At 37.1% G+C, this 14,664-nt stretch overlaps 1 non-coding gene across 1 annotated transcript; it reads left to right on the top strand.

Annotated features, from left to right (window-relative positions):
* Window positions 1-12,025: 12,025 nt before the first annotated feature.
* Window positions 12,026-12,179, top strand: LOC128289788 (5.8S ribosomal RNA). The gene has a single exon (XR_008279431.1). It is a non-coding gene; the product is annotated as a 5.8S ribosomal RNA (ribosomal RNA).
* Window positions 12,180-14,664: the final 2,485 nt, after the last annotated feature.

Here is a 14,664-nt window from a genome sequence, read left to right as displayed (position 1 = left end):
AGTCATTACTAGTACTTTTGGTTCCCTTGGGTACGATATCCTGGTCTTGCCATTACTATACTATTGTTTGATAGGTGCGCTTGCCTTTTTGTCGTGATAATAGTTAGTCTAGGTTTGATCTTCATTATAAATATTTATTACTTGTTACGAATCACGCGATCAATACTTGCACAAACTTATAGGACGAAAATTAGTAATATTGCAGGGGTCTCTAATTTTAGGAATTAAAATAATAATAGTTTTATTAAATAAATAAATATTCTCCTGTCCATTAAGCACATCCAAGCAAAACCTCATGGGGTCCGTTCCTATAATGTCCCAGTGATGCTTAAAAAAACTTCCAAAGAAACCATTGACGCCAGGGGCTTTACTAGGGTCTATCTATTTGATGCCTTGAAAAACTTCACTCTCAGTATATTCCCTTGTAAGATACTCATTATTCTCCCTAGTAATGCAATCATTGATATAATCCAAATCATGATAGTTGATATTATTGCCATTGGACTGAAAAAGATTCCAGAAATGCTTTTTAGCAATATTAGAAATATCCTTGTTATATGTGACCCAATTACCATGACCATATTTGAGTTTTTCAATCCTATTCTTCTTTAACCTGCCAGTTGCTTTTGCATGAAAGTACTTAGTATTTCTATCGCCTTCCTTAAGCCATTGGGCCCTTGGTCTTTGCGCTCAATATTTCTCCTCCCTTGTGTAGAGATAATCCAGTTTGCAACACGTCTTCTTCAATCTCTTCTCACTATCCCCCTGTTAGACAAGTCAATGATTCTGTTAATTTTTTTCTCCAACCTATGAATATATCTCTTTATTTCCGCTGTTTATTCTATTTCCAAGGTTCCAAGAACTCACAAACCCTATCCAGTTTGTTATCGTAGCTTCTAACATCATTATTCCAAGCATTATTAATAATTCTCTTACCATCATTTTCTTTCGCCCAGCATTCTTCATAACCAAATCGTAGCCTATTATTAATGGGCTTACTTTTAGGTACGACCACTCAAATCCAATAAAATAGCAGCATGATCCGACTATGTTTGCCTCACAACACTAAAAGCAATAAAATGATATTTTTCCACCATAGATGTAACACTTCGATTTTGGGGCTAGTCGAAATAGTAATCTCAGGACCACAAATCTGAAGTCATAAAAATTATTTTATTAATAATATAGGGTCATAGCATTTTTATATTAGTGCATGAAAAAATTTGGTGAGCTAATTTTAACGTTTGTGAGCCCAATTGCGAAAAAGGACTAAATCGCATAAAGTGCAAAAGTCCTAATTTGATAGCTAAAGGTGTTATTTTATTAGAGAATCAAATTTGGGGGATTTTAAAGGGCAATTAGACCTTTTTAAAGAAGCATAGCCGACCATAGAGTCAAAGAGGAGACAAAATTTTAAAATTTGGTGGGTTAGGTGGCTTATTTTTTACTAAAATAGAAATAGATAAAAGAAGGATGATATCATCCCTTTTCATATTCTTCCTCTACCGTAATTTTCAGCTAAGAATGGGGTTTTAAGAGCTTGAAATTTTAGCAACTTTAAGCCTTTACAAGTAAGTGACCCTATGGCTTTTCTTAAATATTTTTGTACTGTTGAGGCCCTTGAAGCATGAGCTTTCAAATGAGGGTACTATTTTGCAAAATGATTAAGAGTTTAGGGTTTTTCCATGAAAGGATTTGGAATGTTTTCTGAGTTTTTATGGAAGAAAATGAGTCTTAGGTGTCTTATAAACAACTTTTGTGAAAGGTGTTAGCATGAAAACACCTAAAAGGACTAATGTGCATAAGTTGTAAAATAGATAATAAATGTGTGAAATAGTGGGAATTTGGAGTTTCTATAAGATTCAAAGAGGTTCGGTTAGTCTTGAGAAATAAATAAATTCGATAAAAAGCCTAAGGGTAAAATGGTCATTTTGTCAAGATCTAAGGGCAAAATGGTCATTTTACCAAAGAAGTGAAATTTCGATTGCCTAATTTTATTTAGTGATTAAATAAGTGTATTTTTCTATTATAGATCAGGAAATATCGAATCCGAACCTAGACCGAGGGAAAGTCAAGCAAATCGACTAAATCGACTAGTCGCCACATTTTGTAATCTGAGGTAAGTTGTATGTAAATAATACAACTACATTGATGATATATGTGTTTGAATTGTATCGAAATTATTAAAGCATGAATTGCTTGACTTGTCGAAATGAGAAAATGTGATGAAAATAAAGATAGTAAAATTCTCGTTGGAACCCTAGGGAAATAAATCGGATATTCATGCCATGACGATGGGGTCATTTGTGAGAGCTAGTGTAAGACCATGCCTGGGACATGGCATCGGTATTGAGACGAGTGTTAGTGTAAGACATGTTTGAGACATGCATTGGCCTCGAGATGTAAGCCAGTGTAAGACATGTCTGGAACATGCGTCGGCTACGAGATGATAGCCAGTGTAAGACCATGTCTGGGACATGGCTTTGACCTGAGATATAAGCCAGTGTAAGACCATGTCTGGGGCTCGGCATCGGTATCTTACCCCACGTTTGAGGCTATGGTATTTTCGATAGCATTCCAAATGGTTCAACGGTGAAAGTTCTGATTTCTAGTTAATGAGGGAAGCATAGCCGTGTTGTGAGTGATACAGGTACCTATTTGATATGTATAAAATGTGAGCCACATTATATGCTATATGATGTGTATTGAGTATTGATGAGTAAGTTTTGCTTATGCCCACTTGTGTATTATGATATTTGTTGATGAATGACAAAGTATTGTTGTATAATTATTTATATGTAGCTTACTAAGCTTTATGCTTACTCCTTCTCCTTTCCTTTTTCTTATAGTGCTGTCTATCTAGTTCAAGGATCAACGAAAGTCAGAAATATCGATCACACTATCAATCGAAGCATTCGATATAGTTTGATTTATATTTTTGAATATAGCATGTATAGGGAACTAGACTTGTGTTTTGTGTTGTTATTAATTTGGCCAAATGTGTTGGCTTGGGATAAATTCCTCATTTTATAGTAAGCCTTGAATGATGGCTAATATTCATTTTGATATATGCAAATGGTGTTATGTTCATGGATGAGTAGAATGTACAAATGAAATATTGTCTATTGTGGCTGATTTTATTGCATGAATTAGTCTTGTACTGGCTTTGGTTACTTTTGTGTAAGTACGGGTGGCAAAGAGGCTTGGTAAATAGCCTGAATTTGTCCACACTGGTAGACACTTAGGCGTGTGTCTAGGCCGTGTGTCTTTTTCATCACCGTGGGTGTGTTGTCCAGCCATGTGTCCCCTGCACATAAAAATTTCAAGTCAGTATGCATGATAGTAAACACACTGGCAGAGGCACGGCCGTATGTCTCAGCCGTGTGAAGGACACAGTCTAGCACACGAGTGTGTGTCTTGGCCATGTAGCCCTTAAGAATTGCTGACTTCAGAAACAAAATGTCTAGGTTTTTGCACACGGGCTAGGACACGAGCGTGTCATGGCTGTGTGAAGGACACGGGCCAGAGACACGAGCGTGTCCCTGTCTTGCTTAGGCCGTATGAGACATACAGGCCATCAGCACGGCCATGGTGGAATGCTCACACGGGCGTGTGCCCTTGTGTCAAGTGACATTTTCCTATAGTTGTCAAAAAGACCCAGATTGGTCCCGAATGATTTTCGATGTGTGTTTTGGGCCTCTTAATCCCATATTAAGAATGTATTGATAAGTTTAGGAAAATTTTAAATTTTCCAAGTCATGAAGACTCAGAATTGGTTGTAGGTATGAGTTCAAGTTAAGTAACGCCTCGTATTCCACCTCGGTATAAGATACGGGTATGGGGTGTTAGAGTAGAAATTGACGTGACAAATTTATCAAGTCTCTCATTGATCAACCTATCACCCTCTATGTTATTGACCCAGGTGAACCACCTGTGATCCGGTTTAATATCCACGAGGGCCAAATCATCCATCACATTCTGAACTCATTGATATTCGCCCTCACGATCCTACGACCACCCTCGTTCTCTGCATCATTTAGTATGGCATTAAAATCCCCGCCCACTACCCACTCCTCTTTGACCGCAGCTCCCACTCTACGAAGTATATCCTAAGAGCTGCTCCTCTCGTTGGGAATTGGTGTGCTTATAAAAACTAGTGACCTGAATATTACTATTACTTCCCAGCTTGACAATTGAATCAAAATGATGCTTAGAGTAAGTTTGTATGGTAACGTTAGCATCATCCTTCCACATATCGCGAGGTCCCCCTACGGCCTTCGGAATTGATGACCAATCCATTTTGTATCATGCACCTTGTTTGAACCCTTTGAAATTTGATAGCATTCATTTTAGTCTCACATAAGAAAATAATATTGGGGTTTTTAGCAACTATAAGTTGCTTAAGTTCCCGAATTGTCACAGGTGACCCCAACCCATGACAATTCTAGTTTAAAAACTTTATTGATCCTAGCGAGGTTGTTCGCCAGCCGCCTTCTTTAATGGTGTCAAATGATCCAAAAGTTTCTTCCGAACCAATCTACTTGGACTTTATTCAATTAACTCACTATTACTTTATTTGACTCTCTTTCTTTTTGCCTTCATTTTCCTTATTCCATCGTGATATATTTTCAGAGCCTGTATTTTATGTTATGTGCTCTATTCTGACTCGTCATCCATATTTTCGATGTGACAGCCCAAAATTGACCCTAGTCGGAATGTGGTTTCGGGACCACAAAACCGAGGCATAAAAATAATTAAAAATTTATTTTGATGCCTATAATATGTGTGTGCTCATGTATGACATTTTATGATGATTGATTTAGTGTTATAAAGGTGAATTCCACTAGAAAGGACTTAGTAGTGAACCTTGAAAGTACGATAGGGAAATGTGTGATGACTAATTAAAGCATGCATGCAAAATAATGGACTTGCATGTCAAATTCCCTTTTACAAGTGATGGCCGGCCATGACAAAGAGATATGGGCTAAACATGTCATGAAACATGTTTTGTTGGGCATTAGGAGAAATAATAAACAAATAAGCATGGGTAAGAAAAGAATGAAAAAAAAAATGTGTGAGAGAGTAGCATCCCCCCATTGCCGTGCAACCAAGAAGAAAAAACAAAAAATTTGTTCATCCTTGTTCTCTCCTTTTGGCCAAAAATACTAAGAGGAAGAAGGATTTTTGCTTCATTTCCTTTGTTTAGAAGAGATCTAGAAGGTGATTTGGCTAAATTTGCATCAAGAGTAAGGTATGTATGAGGTTGTGTTGGGAGTTTCATGCATGTTTTGGTTGCTAATTTGATGTGCATGTTAGCCATGGCTCAAATCTTTGTTATGCCATGGAAATGGCATTTGGCCAAAGTTGTTATGGTGATAAAGCCATTGCATGCTAAGTGTGAAACTTGATGATGATGCATGCAATGATGGATTGTCTACCTATGAGTAAGATTTTGAGCTTTCTTTTGTTTTATCATGATTGAAGTTGAAAAGAAGCATGATTGTCATATTCGCCATGATGCATTCTTGAGCATGATTCATGCTTCTTGCATGTTAGTTAAAATTTGTGTTTTGGATGGCTATGGACACCTTGAAATTGCCATGCTCATATATGCATATATATGATTGCACATTATGTTTTGGTTATGAACTAAGTGATGAATATATTGGTTTAAAGAAGAAGATGTGGAAGAATGCTTGTGAAATTGCAAGCACAATTTGCCTAGCACACATATAGGTGCTTGATGCTATATTATAAGTTTTGGGCCACAATGTGCAAAGCATTAATTAGTAAATTGCATGCTGTTTTGTGAGGTATTAAGTGCAAAATTGACCTCAACATGTACATGAATATTCGGCCTTGGGTAGCCTATTGAAGGCCTTAGCATTTCCTTGATGCTCGAATAAATTGTATTGAATTGCTTGATGTAGTATAAAATGTGCATGACCATTGTGTATTCAAGCTAAAGGGTGGCCATATGACCATTTAAACTCCTTGTCATATTCGCCAAAAGCTAGCACAATGAGGTTTTAATAAATTGAATTTGTTTGAATTAGCTCAAGAGCTTAGAGGGCCACAATTGGACAAGGGGAAGGAGAAAGTGATCGAATAGCCGAAAAAGCCGTTCGACAACATCCGAGGTAAGTCCTCAAGAAGTGACCCTACTTGAATTGTGTGAAATAAAGTATGGATGTGTATTGATTATTGATTGTGTATGCATGAGTATTTGAATTCTACCCGGGCTAAGTCCCGAAGGCGAATATGCTTGTGACTATAATTGCGTTTGAGCCTTAGTAACGAAAATGAATTATGTATGTCCAATGATAATTGATGTATGTGTTCATGGGAAATTGAATGATATCCGGGCTAAATCCCGAAGACAATTATGCTGGAAATTATATCCGGGTTAAGACCCGAAGGCAATTGCGCTAGTGGCTACATCCGGGCTAAGACCCGAAGGCATTCATGCGAAACATTCTATCCGGGCTAAGACCCGAAGGCATTTGTGCACGTGATTATATCCGGATATATTCTGAAGAATCTTGGGCTGGAGGTGAGTGTTGGTTGCTGTAATGAATTCAATTAGTACACTCGAAAAGCCCAAAGGATAAGGTACGTTATATGTGCATCGGAAAGTCGACATGTTTGAGCAACATTCGCTCAATCGACTAATGAATTTCAGTTATTGAATTGATTGATACTTTGTGAAATTATATAATGATGAAGTGTGAAGTAAGAATGTGTATAAATGAAATGATGCATTTGGCTATGTGAATGTATTGCTGTAATTAGAGTTGATTATATTCCTTGAGACTTACTAAGCATAAAAATGCTTACCCGTTGCTTTGGCTCTCGGTTTTCTAGATTTCGCCGAGGCAATCGGATTTGGGATCGTTGAAGTCGAAGTCATTCACACTATCAAGCCTCCATTTTGGTATAAATTTTTGATTGAACTTGAGATGGCATGTATAGGACTACCTCTTGTTTGTTAAATATGTTGTAATGTAAGTATGTACGGCCATGCGAAAATGGCTCGAAAAGGGAAGCATGAACTTGGCTTGTTAACCCCTCGGGTCCGACACCGGCGATGGTCTCGGGTTTGGGGTGTTACATTCCACTCATTCCATTTCTACTTGATCATTTGGCGCATTTGTCCCTAACCCACCATATGTCTTCCTAGATACCTCTCTTTCAGCCTCTTTATCATCTTTGTTCATTTCTATTCCATTTCTCCACAACCCTCTGTTTTGGTTTGTAACTCCTAGGGATGCTTTTAGCCAATTACCATATTGAAATTCAGACTTATGGATCTTACTGTTAGCCTCCTCTTTGACACTTTTTTGAGTCATATGTCCTATTAGGCCGCATATGTAACAGAACCTAGACAGCTCATACCGAATAGCACAGATTAACTCCATCCCTTCTTTGTCAACATAATGAACAACCCTTCGCAACGGTTTATGAATATCAATAATGATTCTAATATGCATATATTCTATTCAACCACTGTCTCTATCACGTCAGTCTATGGCTAACACTTCCCCTATCGTGCTACCTACTTCTATAGCCATTTTTTCTTATCCATTAACTGCATTGGTATATTCGAGATACGGACCCAAAAAGGTGAGAGATTAAAGTCATATTCCTCCATTTTTTTTATCTTTAACATAAGGAACCATATTAAACAAACACTGGTCAAACACAATACATAGCCTCTCTGTTGACTTTCTCCTCCGCCATCAATTTTCCAATGGCCCAGTTCACAAAACCTTTGGATTTGCGCAAGTCCTCCTTTGTACTAACTACCCTCCTCACTTTATCTAGTATATCTTAAACACTAATAATAGGGTTAAATCCAAAACCATACATAATTATGGTTTAATGTGCAATTGTGTACATGAACTTTGATTTTGTATAATTTTATTCATGAAATTTTAATTTAATTCAATTTTGTAAATTATTAACACGATTATTGATATAACCTTATTTTATGTTTATATATTGCATACATAAATAATTATATTTATCCAATATAAAAATAAATTGATGTATTTATTTTTAAATGTACATGATTAAATCTAAATTAAAGTTTGAATATACCTTTGAATCACAATTAGAATTACATATATATATATAATTACACTAAATTAAAGTTCATATATATAATTATACATTAAATTAAAATACATGTTTATCCCACAAATAATATTAATAATATTTTAAACATTAGAAATATCATTATCTTCAACACTCCTTACTATTTTTAATCGAAACATATACATGCTGCCATGAGCTTCGAAAAGAAAAAAGCCTAGGACAAGTTTTTACCCATTCAACAATTTACTAGTTACAAATAGGTAACACTTCTATATCTTTTGATATTTTCTCATAATAATCGTTACATTCTCATAAGTTTTGGTATTTCGTAGCATTTTTTTTATATTCTCTCATAATTTCTGAAATTAAGATTCAATATAAATTTCAATTGGAATTTTTACAGTAAGTTTTGGTAATTTTAAATCATTATATTTTCATGTTAGAATTTGTAAAGAGAAAATTAGTATCCCTCAGTGTTTTTAGTACTTCCTCATAGTTTTTGTTTTTTATATTCCCACATATTTAATAGTACTACTTTGAATTTGGTGCAAGATATAATTTTGATATAAAGATATATTATTTTTAAATGTTAAGAATTTTGAATTGGATTTTGTGATGATAAATTTTGTAAGTTAAAAATTATTTTAATTTTATGTTAAAATTTTGTGATGGAATAATTAAATCTAATGATATATTTTTTAAAATATGATATTTAAATACATTAAACATATTTACCAATACAAACTAAAATTGGTACATCCTCGTGTTTTTTATAACCCCTCACATTTTTTAGTATTCCTTTATATTTTTTTGGCACACCATCATATTTTTTTGTATACTCTCACATTTTTTTAGTATTCTCTAATTTTTTTGGTATTTCCTCTCATTTTTTTGGTATTTCCTCTCATTTTTTTGGTATGCCCTTATTTTTTAGTATTCTCTTGTAACCTCCCTAACTCGGCCTAAATATTGCAGCCGCATTTTGAAGAATACATTAGCTACTGAAATGGCTTATTAAAATTATCGAACAGTCTCTTTTAAACAGTTGCTTACCTTAGTAGAATAAGTTAGTGTGTTATCTCTTTTTCACTAAAAGACATGAGCTTTGAAAATTGATTGATTTTAACATTTTCCTTGTAATAGTGACTATTTTTGAAAACTTAGTTGTTTTCCAATTTATAGACCTTTCAAAATCCCATTTACACAATATTGTAATGGAAAAGTAATATTTTGACATAGTTTTAATGAAAACTAGATTTCATGTGTCATTAATTCAATTCTAAGTTTCAATAGTCTAAACAATTTAAATGTCATGCTTGCCAAAATTATCCCAAAATTAAAGTCTCATGCCAAAGTTCATATGAAATAATACAATCCCCAAATAACAAAATTTATAATAATTATGTTTTAAACACTTTTGATGAAAAATAATTTGGGACAAGCCCTCTAAATGCCAAGTCTATGTTCTAACCTTGTAAGTTATCTCTAAAGATGGAAACTAAGGGGTGAGCTTAAGAATCTCACTGTGAGTTCAAATACAAGAAAATCAGTGCCATAAAATAGTCATGACATACAAAATAACAGTTCTCAAAACAAACTCAATCGTATAGCAATATTGAATCTGACAATATGCTCGTGCATGCTTATGAATGTCAATGCAATTAATGTTTAACAGAAAAAGTTCCTACACATCAGTCGTTGCACACAACAATAAGAGTTCCTTAGATTTCATCCATCCATACACATTCCATTGTGGATAACCCACTAGTAATTGCAGTAAAACTACCAGTAAAATTATGGGTAAACCACCAGTAAATATTAGATAAATAGATTACAAATAAATTGCAAGTAAGTTATGAATAAACCACTGGTGTTTGTATATTATTAAACTGCCAGTACTTCCTTCGTTCATATTGACCCACCCAATGCAATGCAATATGACATGTTGATAACAAAACAATACATAAACAATAAATATTCTTTACATGTATTCAGTTCAACAGTAACAATAGATATGCTTAACATGCAATCAGTAAGACAAAAGCAGTAGTAACAACAACAATTTATTTTTTAAAATAGTGACAATAGACAAGAACAGTTTCACAAATCATACACATAATACAATCTCAATTTGGTTAATAAGATCATAAAATTTCAAAACAGTCAAAATATCAAGGATTCAATTGAACATATCACAAAATTTTGGGCAAAATTGTAAAACAAGGGTCACACGACAGTGTGGCTAGGTAATGTAACAGCCTGAGGCCATGTGAGAAACAATAAAATTCCCTATGATAAGGACACGACTGTATGGCAGGCTATGTAACAGGCTGTGGCCGTGTGGTTCAAAAAGGTACCCTAAAATACAATCGTACATGGTTGTGTGGTCCACTTGTGTGGCTCACACGCCTATGTGGGAGGTCGTGTGACCCTGAAACTACACAAGGTTTGTCATCGGTTCACTTGGTAAAGACACCAACTTTCACCACGAGTCTTTAATTGCAATTCCTACCTCTTCTTCTGTAAAGGTGGTAGTTAGTTTTGCAGCATTCATATCCTTAGGGATATTAGGAGTTATGCACACATGATCACAATCAATAATAGAAGAAGCTCTAAATAACTTCTTAAAGTACTCATTAAAAATCATAGCCATATCAGCCTTGTCTACCACCCCCTCCAATCTTTATAAAATAAACCTTAACAATATTCTTCCTTTTTCGAATGGATGCAGACCCAATATTGCGATCACCAAATCTTAACCAATTGACCCTTACCCTCTATTCCCCAAACAACTCTTTATTAGCCTCCATATTCAATGCAAGTTTAACTTCTAGCAAATCTCTCGAAGTCTCAAACTCAACTCCACTGACTTTTGATTTTCTCTTTTCCCCATTCATGGCCCATTTACTCAACTCCATTCTTAACCCATCCAACTTTCTCGACAAATCCAGATTTGACGATTCCAAACGTTGTGATGCATTTTTCACTCGTCTCTTTAAAAATCCAATCTACACTGAATCGAAATTGGACATTATCCTCCTATTTTGTATCCTTTTCCTTCTTTACAGTATCCATTAGAATAGGGCAATATCCCTTAGAATAGGACAATGATTCAAAAATGTATGTGTTAGATATTTCACAAAAAAAATTCAGAAAGAGCTTCCACCATCTTGGAGTCGCCACCTCTTTATCCAGTCTTTCACGTGCATTGTTATCCACCAGTCTTCCCTTTTCCCCAGTAAAACATGGACCAGAAAAACCCAAATCTTCTAGATCGCACTCTTTAAGGATATCCCAAAATCTCTGCACTGATGTATTCAATGAGTTTATAGCCTTATCCAATAAGCCAAGGTAATTATTGAAATTTCATCGTGATAGTGATAGATCATTGCAATTGTTAGTTTTCAACGAGGAATTCATAGTAAGCACGAGTCATCAGCTCGCGTTGACTATGTCCTTGCCCTTTGTACACACTGCTTATTGCTCTTACCAATTGAATGGTCTGGCGAAGTGTTTGGAGAGCAACGATGTGGGCGGTTTGTTGCCAGTGACGTCACGAGAAGTCTATTGAACCTTATCAATTAAAGGAATGAGAAATAACAAGGTTTCTATAGGTGTACTTACGGAAGATTATTATTGAAACTTACTTAGTAGAACGACCTGTGAACGCGTTGTAAACATTATTGGAGGTGGTGTGAGTGGATCGTTGCCTCTCGCCACCCACATATGACGAAACAGTTGGTCTTGTTGTCCCTTTGCCCATTGGGTGCGGTGAGATGTCAGGATCAACCTTTTCGATGTAAAATGAACAAACCCCCAGTGCAAATCATGCCAGGGAATCGAAATGAAAAAAGAGACGTCTTCTGTCATCGTATTGTTTGCAGTGTTAGTGCTTCAATGATGTTCTTTCATCGCAAAATAATAGCATAACTCTTGGCGACAGATATCTTGACTTGCATCGATGAAGAACGCAGCAAAATGCGATGCTTGGTGTAAATTATAGAATACTGTGAACCATCGAGTCTTTGAATGCAAGTTGTGCCCTAAGCCATTAGGCCAAGGGCATGTATGCCTAGGTATGACGCATTGTTGCCCCCATCCAATCTCAAGCCCTCGGGCTTTGATTGGACTATGGGCTAAAATTGGCCTTCTATGCGCTCACAACCAATGGTTGGCCTAAAGTCGAGTCCTCGACGACATCATCGTTGCGATGATTGGTGATAATGTTATAAGTAACCTCGTTCGGAGTCGTGCATGTTCGTCAATCGAGACCCTTAAACCCTTTTGGCATTGTAAGGACGGTGCTCGCATTGTGACCCCAGGTTTGTAACCTCATTCGGAGTCGTGCATGTTCGTCAATCGAGACCCTTAAACCCTTTTGGCATTGTAAGGACGGTGCTCGCATTTAGATGGGATTACTCGCTGAATTTAAGCATATTAATAAGTGGAGGAAAAGAAACTTACTAGGATTCCTCTAGTAACGGGGAGAGAACCAAAAAAAGCTCAGCTTGAGAATTGGGTGCCATCAGCGTCCAAATTGTAGTCTGGAGAAGCGTCCTCAGCGGTGGATTGGGCTTAAGTCCCTTGGAAAGGGGTGCTAGAGAGGGTTAAAGCCCCGTTGTGCCGTAATTTTATTGCACCACGAGGCACTGTCTACGAGTTGGGTTGTTTGGGAATGCAGCCCTAATGGGTTAGTAAATTTTGTTAAAGGTTAAATACGAGTGAGACCGATAACAAACAAGTTTCGTGAGGGAAAAATGAAAAGTACTTTGAAAAGAGAGTCGAAGAGTGCTTGAAATTATCGAGCCCCAGTCGGATGTGGAACAGTTAGAGTTGGTCCATTGATCGACTTGGGGCATAAACAGACGCGGGTTATGGCGACGACCAAAGCTTGGGGTTTTGATACACCCGTAGAGATGTCGCCTCGATCGTGGGATTTAGCACGCACTGTCTCGGCACGCTTCAACGCTTGCGTGCTCTGGGCGTCAGCCTGCTAGCTCCCTATTTGGCTTGTCTTAAAACACAGACCAATGAGTCTTACATGTTTTCGAGTCAACGGGCTAGAAATCCCATAAGGCGCATAGAAGTTGATTGGCAGGATACGTTATTGGTGCACTGCTGATAGACCTTGATCTTTTGAGAAGGGTTTGAGTAAGAGCATGCCTGTCGGGACTCGAAAGATGGTGAATTATGCTTGAGTGAAGCAAAGCTAGAGAAAACTTTGGTGGATGCCCGCAACGATACTGATGTGCAAATCATACGTTTGACTTAGGTATAAGGACGACTAATTGAACCGTTTAGTAGCTGGTTTCCTCCGAAGTTTCCTTCAGGATAGCTGGAGCCCTTAGTGAGTTCTATCAGGTAAATCCAATTATTAGTCATCTGGGGCATAACGCCTTCGACCTATTCTCAAACTTTAAATAGATATAACGGTGTAACTGCTTCGTTGAGTCGAGCTATAAAATTGAGAGCTCCAAGTGGGCTATTTTTGGCAAACAGAACTAGCGATGCGAGATGAACCGGAAGTTAGATTACGGTGCCCAACTGTGTGCTAACCTAGAACCCATAAAAGGTGTTGGTCGATTAAGACAGCAAGACGGTGGTCATGGAAGTCGAAACCTATTAAGGAGTGTGTAACAACTCTCCTGTCGAATCAACTAGCCTCGAAAATAGATAGTGTTTAAGAGTGACCTATACTCGATTGTTGGGGCAAGGGTTAGGCCCTAATAAGTAAGAGGGGGCGACAATCGCCATAAAACCCGGGGTGCCAGCTCGGGTAGAGCGACCGTCAGTGCAGATCTTGATGGTAGTAGCAAATATTCAAATAAGAACTTGAAGGTCAAAGAAGGGAAAGGTTCCATGTGAGCGGCACTTGTACATGGGTTAATCGATCCTAAAAGATTGGGAAACCCATTCGATAGTGCGTCCAGCGCGAGTTTCGAAAGGAAATCAGGTTAAAATTCTTAAACCAGGATATGGTGGTTGACGGTAATATTAGGGAGTACAGAAACATCGGCGAGGGTTTCGGGAAAAGTTATCTTTTTTGTTTAATGACCTACTCACCTTAGAAAGGGCTCAGTTGAAGGCAGGGTCCAACGGTCGAAAAAGGCTACACGTCTCGTGGTGTCTGGTGCGCTCCCGGCAGCTCTTGAAAATTCAGAGGACCGACTGTTATCCACTCCCGGTTGTACTCAAAATCGCATCAGGTCTCCAAGGTGAATAACTTTTGGTCAATGGAAAAATGTAGGCAAGGGAAGTCGGCACATTGGATCTGTAACCTCGGGAAAAAGATTGGCTCTAGGGGCTGGGCATAAGGGTCCTAGTCATGAACCCATATGGTAGCTGGATGAGGGCAAACATTGTAACTCTGACGCAAGGAAGGGGAACATGGTGAAATGGAGTTGAAATGATGACAACAAACAATCCATCGAATAAAGAAAGAGAAGGAAGCAAAATTGACACGGGATGATAGTGGGCAACAAACTCCGAAAGGAAAAGAAAGAGAAGGAGAAGATGAATCAATATCTACATCTCTTCTAAAAAAAAGAATGCACAAATCGATGCGTA

This window comes from Gossypium arboreum, chromosome 2 (assembly GCF_025698485.1).
Source record: "Gossypium arboreum isolate Shixiya-1 chromosome 2, ASM2569848v2, whole genome shotgun sequence".
Taxonomy (NCBI): domain Eukaryota; kingdom Viridiplantae; phylum Streptophyta; class Magnoliopsida; order Malvales; family Malvaceae; genus Gossypium; species Gossypium arboreum.
The sequence above is the reverse complement of the archived record's forward strand: the minus strand, read 5'-3'. Positions and strand labels throughout refer to the sequence as shown.